The sequence below is a fragment of the Panthera onca genome, chromosome B3 (genome assembly GCF_046562875.1).
Source record: "Panthera onca isolate mPanOnc1 chromosome B3, mPanOnc1 haplotype 2, whole genome shotgun sequence".
Taxonomy (NCBI): domain Eukaryota; kingdom Metazoa; phylum Chordata; class Mammalia; order Carnivora; family Felidae; genus Panthera; species Panthera onca.
This window is the reverse complement of record NC_138344.1, coordinates 12,189,029-12,199,113: the sequence shown is the minus strand read 5'-3', so window position 1 is coordinate 12,199,113 and position 10,085 is coordinate 12,189,029. Positions and strand designations below refer to the sequence as shown.

General features: G+C 44.8%; 1 long non-coding RNA gene across 2 annotated transcripts in view; it reads left to right on the top strand.

Moving 5' to 3' along the window:
• The window catches only part of LOC132668742 (uncharacterized), a 30,743-nt gene extending 23,584 nt beyond the window's left edge, over window positions 1-7,159 (top strand). The window contains exons 2-4 of one of the 2 annotated variants that reach the window (XR_013556428.2): window positions 1,015-1,186; window positions 3,944-4,136; window positions 5,309-7,159. This is a non-coding gene — a long non-coding RNA (uncharacterized LOC132668742). Of the gene's footprint in view, window positions 1-1,014; window positions 1,187-3,943 lie in introns of both variants that reach the window. The other variant, XR_009605741.3, reaches the window with a different exon arrangement.
• The last annotated feature ends 2,926 nt before the right edge of the window (window positions 7,160-10,085 follow it).

Sequence of the window (10,085 nt, the reverse complement as noted above, 5' to 3'; positions counted from 1 at the left end):
GGGATTTGCAAAGGTTTTTGCCTATATGAGTTCATCAGGAACCCAGAGGCGGCAGGGAACAGGAACAATGGGAAGAAGGAGATCAATGGAATGGGGGAGGGGCAAAGACAGTGGTCACCACAGGAGACAAGGGGAGGGAAGCCACCATGTTTCAGCACCTAGGTACCAGGAACTGTTCTGGGTATGCTTTTTCTTCTTTTCCTCATTTAATCCCCACATTACTTCTCTGTGAGAAGCCAGGGTTCCAACACTGCCTGCACCTTAGAATCACCCGGGGATCCTTTAAATAATACAGATGCTGAGTTCCAACGGCCTCACCTGAATCGCAGTCTCTAGAAGTAGGGCCCTGCATCCATGGGTTTTAAAAAGCATCCCAGGGGTGCCTGGGTGGCTCCGTTGGTTAAGCATCCAACTCTTGATTTCAGCTCAAGTCATAATCTCACATCATGGTTCGAGGGATCAAGCCCCACGTCGGGCTCCATGCTGACAGCATGGAGCCTGCTTGGGATTCTCATTCTCTCTCTCTCTCTCTCTCTCTCTCTCTGCCCCACCCCTGCTCTCTTCCTCTCTCTCAAAACAAATAAACATTTTAAACATTTATAAGAAATAAAAAAAGCATCCCAGGAAATTCCACTGTGCAGCCAGAACTGAGAATCACCCTGCCAAGAAACCCTAAGCTCCTTTCCCAATCTTGTATTATGACATATCCCCATAGCATTGAAAGAGAGCAGCCTCCACTGGGTGCCTGGAGACAGCCCTCTTGGGGCCAGCTTCCTGCCATCTGAGCCTCTGCCCCGGGCCCTAGACCTGCCAAAATTGCAATGAAGTGTCACCCAGAGGAACTCGGGATTTTTGCTTGGCATGATTCAATTAGGGGATGAATTGCAGTTAAATTTGGCTTTCTGAAACCCCTCAAATTCCTAAGGCTGTTTCAGTCTTGAAAATACAAAATCATATGCCTTAAAAGATTCACAGCTTTTCAGATAAGAAGTTTTTCTTTCTGGCTTCACCCAGATGCAGAGCCACCTTGCAGGAGATCCCCGTCGTTTGATTATGATGTGCGGTGAGCAGCCAGATGTCACTCTGAAGAATAAATTTTTTGGCTGAGGAGAAAATGCATGCTCTACTTCCTGATAATTGATTTGCAAGGTTCCAATTTCAGTAGCAAATTGCTTCTGCTGCCCAGGTATTTCATATCTCATATGAGCACTTAGAAAACTCAATATTCCTTATGCCGACCAAGAAACGACAAGAATTGTAGTTTAAATTTTGGATCATTTCTCTACTTTTAAATACACATCGTTCTAAGTGGTGCTGGTTACAAACAGATCAGGGTAGTTTAAAAAACTAATAATGTTTAATAGTGTTTTTTAAGTGGCCTTTAAACCCTAAGAAAAGGCTCCGCACGGAGCGCCTGGGAGGCTCAGTCGGTTAAGCGTCTGACTTTGGCCCAGGTCATGATCCCATGCAGGGTTCAAGCCCCGCGTCAGGCTCTGTGCTGACAGCTTGGAGCCTGGAGCCTGCTTCCGATTCTGTGTCTTCCTCTCTCTCTGCCCCTCCCCTGCTTGCACTCTGTCTCTCTGTGTCCCAAAAATAAATAAATATTTTTTTTTAATTTAAAAAAAAGAAAAGAAAAGGCTCAGCGCTCCCCAGCCATGTGATCAGTCCTGATAATAGCAGCCCTGAGCCAGGAATTCACGGGCGCTGAAGGACTCTCGTTTACACCCGAGGAAATAGGCTGGGGTTTGCTCAGCCGTCGATGAGGGAACCGGGGCAGGAAGCCGGGCTGCTCAGTACCCAGACCAAAAGAGAAAGAGCAGGGGACCTGGGTCAAGCTTCCAGGCCTTCAAATCCCAGCTCTGCCCAAATGTGAGCCTTCAAGGAACGCCCTGCATTTCCCTCTGCAAGGCCTTGGTTTTCCCTCTGTAAACACAGCAGATTGGGAGACAGACGCTCAAGTGTCTTCTCCAGCCTGAACACTCTGTGGCCTGAGGACCCCGGGTCAGGCTGACCCAGACTTGATGCCCAGCTTGGCCGCTTAGTGGCTGTATGGCTCTGACCCTCCCTTTCTTCCTCCTGCATTTCTGTCTCATCGAATGTGAAACTCAAATGAAAAACAGCTGTCGTTTTGAAATGTTGTGGCCACTAAGGGATTCCTGTGGGGGGCATGCCTGGCAAGGGGGTAAGTGCCCCCGGAGGGCTGCTTTCACTAATCATCCCCTGGGAAATGAGTTGAGCCTGCAAAGTTCCTCTGTCATTCTAACCGAACTACCCAGGCCTTGTGCTCCCTTTGAGAGTTTACCTCTCGATTATCCAGAATTACTCTTTTTTTTTTAATATGAAGTTTATTGTCAAGTTGGTTTCCATACAACCCCCAGTGCTCATCCTAACAGGTGCCCTCCTCAATGCCCATCACCCACTTTCCCCTCTCCCTTCCACCCCCCATCAACCCTCAGTTTATTATCAATTTTTTAAGAGTCTCTTATGGTTTGGCTCAGCTCCCTCTCTTTTTTTTCTTCCCCTCCCCCATGGTCTTCTGTTAAGTTTCTCAGGATCCACATAAGAGTGAAAACATATGGTATCTGTCTTTCTCTGTATGACTTATTTCACTTAGCATCACACTCTCCAGGTCCATCCACGTTGCTACAAAAGGCCATATTTCATTCTTTCTCATTGCCATGTAGTACTCCATTGTGTATATAAACCACATCTTCTTTATCCACTCATCAGTTGATGGGCATTTAGGCCCTTTCCATAATTTGGCTATTGTTGAAAGTGCTGCTATCAACATTGGGGTACAAGTGCCCCTATGCATCAGCACTCCTGGATCCCTTGGGTAAATTCCTAGCAGTGCTATTGCTGGGTCATATGGTAGGTCTATTTTTAATTTTTTGAGGAACCTCCACACTGTTTTCCAGAGCGGCTGCACCAGTTTGCATTCCCACCAACAGTGCAAGAGGGTTCCCGTTTCTCCACGTCCTCTCCAGCATCTATAGTCTCCTGATTTGTTCACTTTAGCCACCCTGACTGGCGTGAGGTGGTATCTGAGTGTGGTTTTGATTTGTATTTCCCTGATGAGGAGCGACATTGAGCATCTTTTCATGTGCCTGTTGGCCATCCGGATGTCTTCTTTAGAGAAGTGCCTATTCCAGAATTACTCTTGACCGCTCTTCAGTAACTGCCCTGGGCACCACATGAAACCTTCCACACAGGACCCGCACTCCTGATGGGTGGGGTCAGGGCAATCCTGACTTCCAAGGGCAATCCTGCTGTCTGGGGACCACTGCCCCAGAACAGACCAGCCATGGGCTGCCCCCACGCCTGCAGGTGCCCTGCTGCTGCTCAGACGGGCTGTCTCCCCCTCCTTCCCTTTTGCTTTCTCCCTCCACTTGCCCCAACCCTTCACTTTTACCCACTTTACACCTCATTTTCTTCCTGGCCCTTCCTTTTGTCCCCTTTTCCTATGAAAGGCCTCACTGTGCTCCCAGGACTTGAACTTAGCCTTTCTGTGATACACATCCCAGCTCTTCCGGGTAAATATTTCACTGCAACCTACAAAGCATCACACTCCAACACAGACTATCACGGCCAGTGTCTCCTCCAAATGTACCTCAGTTCTTTCAATAGGATCCGGCCAAAACCATCCCACAAAGACTGAAGAAAAGGCCATGAGGTCCTGAATGGGGACAGGGCGAGAATAACACCAGACCCTAGAATCCATGCCCTCCAGAGTTGATAGGAAATATAAAACTACTTGAGCCAGCATCTCATCTGACAATTGGGACCCTCCTACCATAGCTCCACTACATGGTCCCCATGTCATTTTTGTTCACATCCAGTAAGGAAACGTTTGCCTCTTGATGTTAGCCTTGTCATCTGTAGAGAGCTCTGATCATCCAAATCCCTTCCTTAGACCATCTCCCTGTGGTTCCTTCCTCTGTAGCTGGTTTTCTGGATGAGGGGCTCCCAACGCGTCTCCATGGGGACCTGTGCCCTCTTCATGTCAGCCCTTCACATGGATGCCATGCTTCTCACTCACGGGAATCACCCCACTTGTCCCTTGATGCTTCGTGACCATTGCTGCCTTCATGCAGCTGGACAAGAAGTCTGGAGATAGATCTCAGCCTAGGTCCAAAGTAAGGCAATTGCATTGAGAGAAGTGTCTGATTCAGGGAAGGGGGTAGAACAAGTCTTATCGGGGAAGTGCTCTTTAAGGCTCAAATACCCCCAAGATATTAAGACATCACACCCACCAAAGGAGAGCCGTGAAATTGCAGTAAAAAAAAAAAATTCTGTTCACTCAATCCCGGAAGCCTTCTCCTTAGGAGAGGAAACATCCCAGGGTTACAATGCCCAGAGTCCCAAGAAAGCAGTAGGACACTCCAGGAGTGTTTGTTTTAGTAACTTTTCCTCAGTGCTCGTCCCTCCCTCTCTCCACCTATTTCTCTTGCGCTCATGCACAGAAAGGGTAATCTATCACTTCCAACACGTAGGACCCAGATGCTAAGCTGCTGCCAGCAAATAGGGAAGAGGAAGGTAGGGGTATCAGGGATTCCTTATCATAGAAGGTGAGCTTCAGCAGGTATGGTCTAAAACAAAGGCAAAAGCCACTCTCTTGTAACTTTAGTTGGCCAATATCCCCGTCTGTTACCATAACTGCTATCTGATACTGTTTATGTGCAGTACATAGGGAATAGAGAGAAACAGAGTCATACAGACCCACAGACACAAACAGAAGAACATGTACACACACACACACACACACACACACACACACCTTTGCTCTCTTCCAGGCTTAGCAAAGGAAAGAGAAGATGATGCCTTAAGCCACCACTTCACAACCTCAGCCCTCTATTCTGGGCTTTGAAAGTGTCACACATGTCCCTGCAAGGGGGCGTCACAGTCCTCATTTAACAAATAAGAAAACTGAGGCTCAGAAAAGTTAAGTAACACAAGCTCTACAGCTGGATTGCTTAGAGCCGAAATTCAGATCCATATCTGTCACATCCTCCCGAGCCTGGGCCTCAGCACTCGCCATTTCTCTTGATGCAGGCCACAAATCACCGTCACTTGAAGACGAGCCCAGCACAACCCCTAATTCCGTGCTTCAATACGTTCAGTGATTTCTGCTGATAAATAACCACTGTCCCCGCCGAGCAAAAAAGGCACACGCAAAGGAAACAGAGATGAGCAGTCAGCAGGAGTTGCTCTGGTCCCGTTCGTCACAGCCCCAACTATTTTAGAACCACTGTAATAGCACACGATATGCAACTCTTCCTTTTTGTCTCAGAGTTTTCTGTTTGGGCAGGACCCCGAGGGGCCTGAAAAGCTGAAAACAGCAGTGACGCTGGGCGCCCCCATCACGAAGTCATGTGGTGGACATAGCAGGCTGTGCGTGCAGGAGGCAGAATGCCACCTCTGCCTGCAAGGGCCGGTCACCCACCTCCTTCCTTCAAAAGGTGGCAAGAGAGAGAAAGTTTCTTCAGAGGAGTTGAGCTGGGCTGTAGGGGTTCCCACACACCTCCACAGTATGTGGGCTCTGTCGCTTGATCTCAAGCTGCGTGAAGAAACTTCAAAAACATTAACACAGGGGCACCCGGGTGGCTCCCGCGGTTGAGCGTCTGACTCTTGATTTCAGCTCAGGTCATGATCTCACGGTTCGTGGGATCGAGTCCTGTGTTGGGCTCTGCACTGACAGCACAGAGCCTGCTTAGGATTCTCTCTCTCCCTCTCTCTGTGCCCCTTCTCCACTCTCTCTCTCTCTCTCTCGCTCTCTCTTTCACACACACATGTAAATAAACATTTTAAAAAAATGTTTAAGTGTTAACACGGAGCATTTAGGAGTCATAGGGATTGGCGTCTACACCTTCCTGGGGAGAGACTAAGGATGAAAGGCCATGATTCATCCTCCCTGCCTGGTGGCCCAGCACTGGACCAAGGTTTACTTCCACAGGTAGCTGGCAAAGGTAAGTGGGGTTTTGTGGTTGCTGTTTGCGGGGAAGAGCCAGCCAAAGGTCCCATCCAAGAGGATCCTCAAGATATTAATTATTCTAGCTTCATCTTAAATCTTTGTATCCAGTGAATATCCTCCCCAGTTTGTGCTTCTTCAGGGAGGCCTTGGCGGTCCCTTGATCTTCTATTGAAAACTTCAGTTTGTGATACACCAATGGAAATTCCATTTGGAATTGTTATAGACCAATTTGGGGAACATTATCTCCCTTATGGTATTCAATTATCCTATCCATTAACATGGTATGTATTTTCATTTACTTAGGTATTTTTTAAAGACCTAACAAAATTGATAAACCCCTAGCCAGATTTATCAAAAAGAAAAAGGAAAGGACCCAAATAAATCAGGTCACGAATGAAAGAGGAGAGATCACAACCCACACCACAGAAATACAAGCAATAATAAGAGAATATTATGAGCAGATGCCAACAAATTGCACAATCTAAAGACCTAAATGAACTTTTATATATTTCATCTGCAAGAGTCTTACATATCTGGTTTTAGATTTATCTCCCAGGTACCGTATTTCTATTTGTTTTAAATGCTATCACATATTCTGATGGCTACCTAGAAATGCAACTTAAATTGTGTTCATTTTATATTCACAGAAACTATTAATAATTTTAATAATTTGCCTGTGGATCTTTTAGGCTTTCTGTATAGAATTTCATGTCTAAGTAATAACGTTCTTCCTTCATTTCATTTAATTTGTTGCTTTGTCTAGGATTGCAGTACAAAGTTTAAAAGATGCAGCTTGAGTAGGCATCCTTGTTCTGCTTCTTATTTTAAAGTGTTTCTAAAGGTTCATCATTAAGTATGAGACTTGCCATGGATTATTTAGGGAAGTGCCTTTATCAGATTTTAAAAGTTCTCCTACTTCACTGCGAATATTTACCATGAATAAATGCTAAATTGTATTGAATAACTCCTCTATATCAATTGCAAAGTGTATATGCTTTTTCTTCCTTAATTTCTGTAATCTAATGAACACCATTAATTTCCCATCTAACTTAATCTTACATTCTGGGTTTACTCTAGTAAAACCTTTTCACTGTAAAGCATATTCTGCCTGACATGAATATAGCTCCGTGAATGAGCTATTTGAATGAGCCTTTACAGACTATTTGCTAATAAATCTTTTCATGTTTATGCTTATGTGTTCTGGTGTTTCAGTTAAAAAGCATATCACTGTTTTTTACTTACGCTTAAGCCATTCTGACAATCTGTCCAAACCAAGTTTAGAATATACACACACACCTGCACACACACACACACACACACGCGTGCGTGCGCACATATACATATAGATGGTAAATACTAAAATATTCAAATTCATTTTACTCTTTTTGTGCTTTCTGTAAGTTGTTTTTTCCAAGTTATTTTTTTCCCTCTGTTTACCATCTTTAACAATGATTGTAATTTGCCTTAATTTTCTTTCCCTACCTGTGTAGAAGTTCCATGCACTATGTATCCCTCTTGGTTTTTAAGAAACTATCTCTGGAAGTTCTCTAAGACCTGAATAAAGAGGTTTTTTTTTCTTCCAAGAGCATTTGTATTTACTTAAGCCAAATGGCAGGAGGTTCCCCCAAATCATTACTACCTCAAACTCAATGACTTCTCTTCTTGTGGTCCCTTGGATCTTGCAGTCAGTGTAAATTCTCGCTCTAAACCCATGCGAAGCCCAGATTGCAGTTAAAAATTCTCAAGGGACACTTTATTTAGGGTTAGTTGTTGTCGCTGTTGTATTCCTGAATCTAGAGCCAAGACTGATGCAAGGAAGTTTCTTTCTTGTGGGATTGACTGTGTGGACAATCCTTGATTCCCTAAAGGCCCATCTTTTGTTTACTTCTTGTTTGCTTGCTTGTTTAAACCTATTTACCACCGTTTCCCATTCTCATCCCCTTCCCTGATATGGCCAACCATTCTCATATGTCTGATGGATATACTCAGTTGAATAGTTACCCCACCAAAAAATTCATGTCTACCCAGACCTTATTTGAAAATAGGCTCTTTGCAGCTATAATCAAGCCACAGTCAGGTCATCCTAGATCACAGTTGGCCTTAAATCCAACATGACCAGTGTCCTTATAAGAAGAGAGAAATGTGGACACAGAGAAAGACACAGACACACACAGAAGGAAGACAAAGGCAGAGACCGGAGTGATGTATCCACAAGCCAAAGAACACCAAAGATTACCAACCACCACCAGAAGCAAGGAGAGAGTCATGGAATAGATTCTTTCTCAGAGTCTCCAGAACAACCATACCGACACTTTGATTTCAGACTTCTGGCCTCTAGAACAAGAGAATAAATTTCTCTTGTTTTAGGCCACTCAGTCTGTGATATTTTCTAGCACCCCTAGAAACCTCATACAAGACCTTACCATTTGTTTTCTTGCAAAACATGAATTGCTCTCTACGACTATAATCTCAAGTTACACAAATAAGATTGTGATGGGGTCACTTCTGCTTCCTTCACATTTCTCCTGGCACTTTCTTTGTGACAGACCCGTGGCATATGTACATCCGCTAGTGTGTATTCACCTGGTCCCAATCCACCCACAGTGAGGGGCGCCTGGAAGGCTCCCAGCACCTATTTCCACCACAGCTTGGGATAAGCAAGTATACATGGGTCAAACAACTGTGTGACAATTTCTTTTGTTCACAGACCCAAAAAGTAGGATTGCTAGGTCAGAAGGACCATGTATATTTAACCGAAAGCACAACTGGTAGATTGCTTCCCAGAATGGCTGTACTTTTCTCACTGCCAGTAAGGGTTTCCTCGGTTCTCACACCCCTCCACCACTTGTCATTACATGGTTCTCTACCCTTGCCAATGGTACGTATAAAGTAATGTTACATTTTTACTTGTATTTCTCTGATTAATAGAGTTCAAGCAACTATTCATATGCCTGTTGTTGTTGTTTTTTTAATATAAATTACCTGTTTGTGTCCTCTGCCCATTTTTTTTTTACTGTTGGGATCCTGTCTTATTACACGGAGCTCACCCAGTGGGGGGCTCAAATTCATGACCCGCGAGATCGTGACCTGAGCTGAAATCAAGAGTCAGATGCTTAACCAACTGAGCCACCCAGGCACCCCAAGACATAACAATACTTTCTAAAACAAGTGATTTGGTGCAGAGAGAAGCATTGTGTTTTCATTTTTTCCAAATTTTTTCAATGTGTCCCTTAGTAAATGACAATCGGATACTGCATTCTACTGGTTGTACTGCATTGTTTGGGTTAAAGTATATGAAGATACACAGTCGGGAAAGAAAGGAGTATTTTAATAGCCTTTGTTGATAATTTTAGATATTCTTCTTTAATAATACACTACAACTCATACATGGTAGTTTCCTAAGGGCTATTTGCAACGCGGAATCCAAAATTATATCAATGAGCTTTCTGCATACTGTTCAGTAAAATCTCACTGGACTATCTTGCACTTTCAATGGATCTTTATCCACGTATGGTTTTGCAGCACTGTTCGTTGATCATTTGGGAAATATTAATTCACAGAGCTGAACAGATCTTCTGTATGTTGACATATATCATTACACAGTATCAAAAAAAGGCACGTTTGTTTATATCACTACCAACCTCATCAGAAGAGTCTTGAAGTGTCGGGAAGCTATCAAGCTTGCGATGGTGGACGTAAGTCTTCCAAAATTCTCATATTTGCTTGAAAGTTTGAATCATTATATCACTGACATACTGTCGGTCCTTTTCTTTGAAATGACAAGCTCGCTTTTTTCATCTCAGAGAAAGCGAGGTGGGAGGTGCTGGGTTGCGAGGTGGGGGGGGGTGGTTTACTTTCAGCCTCAAAGACTCTGTCCTAAAGAGCTACCAAGGCCAGCAGCCGAGACAGCCTGGCCTGGAGAGGGAGGGAAGCCCGGTTCAGACCCCTCACTCAGCAGCAGAGGCAAGCTCGGCCTGTCCTGCGACCACCTACCCGGGAGGCCTTCCGGCCCCACAGATCCAAGAGCTGCCTGCACGGACCCCTCTCCAGCTGAAGGAACTTCTCAGAGTCTCAAGAGTCTTACCTGTGAAGCAGATAATAACAGCAGGTGTCG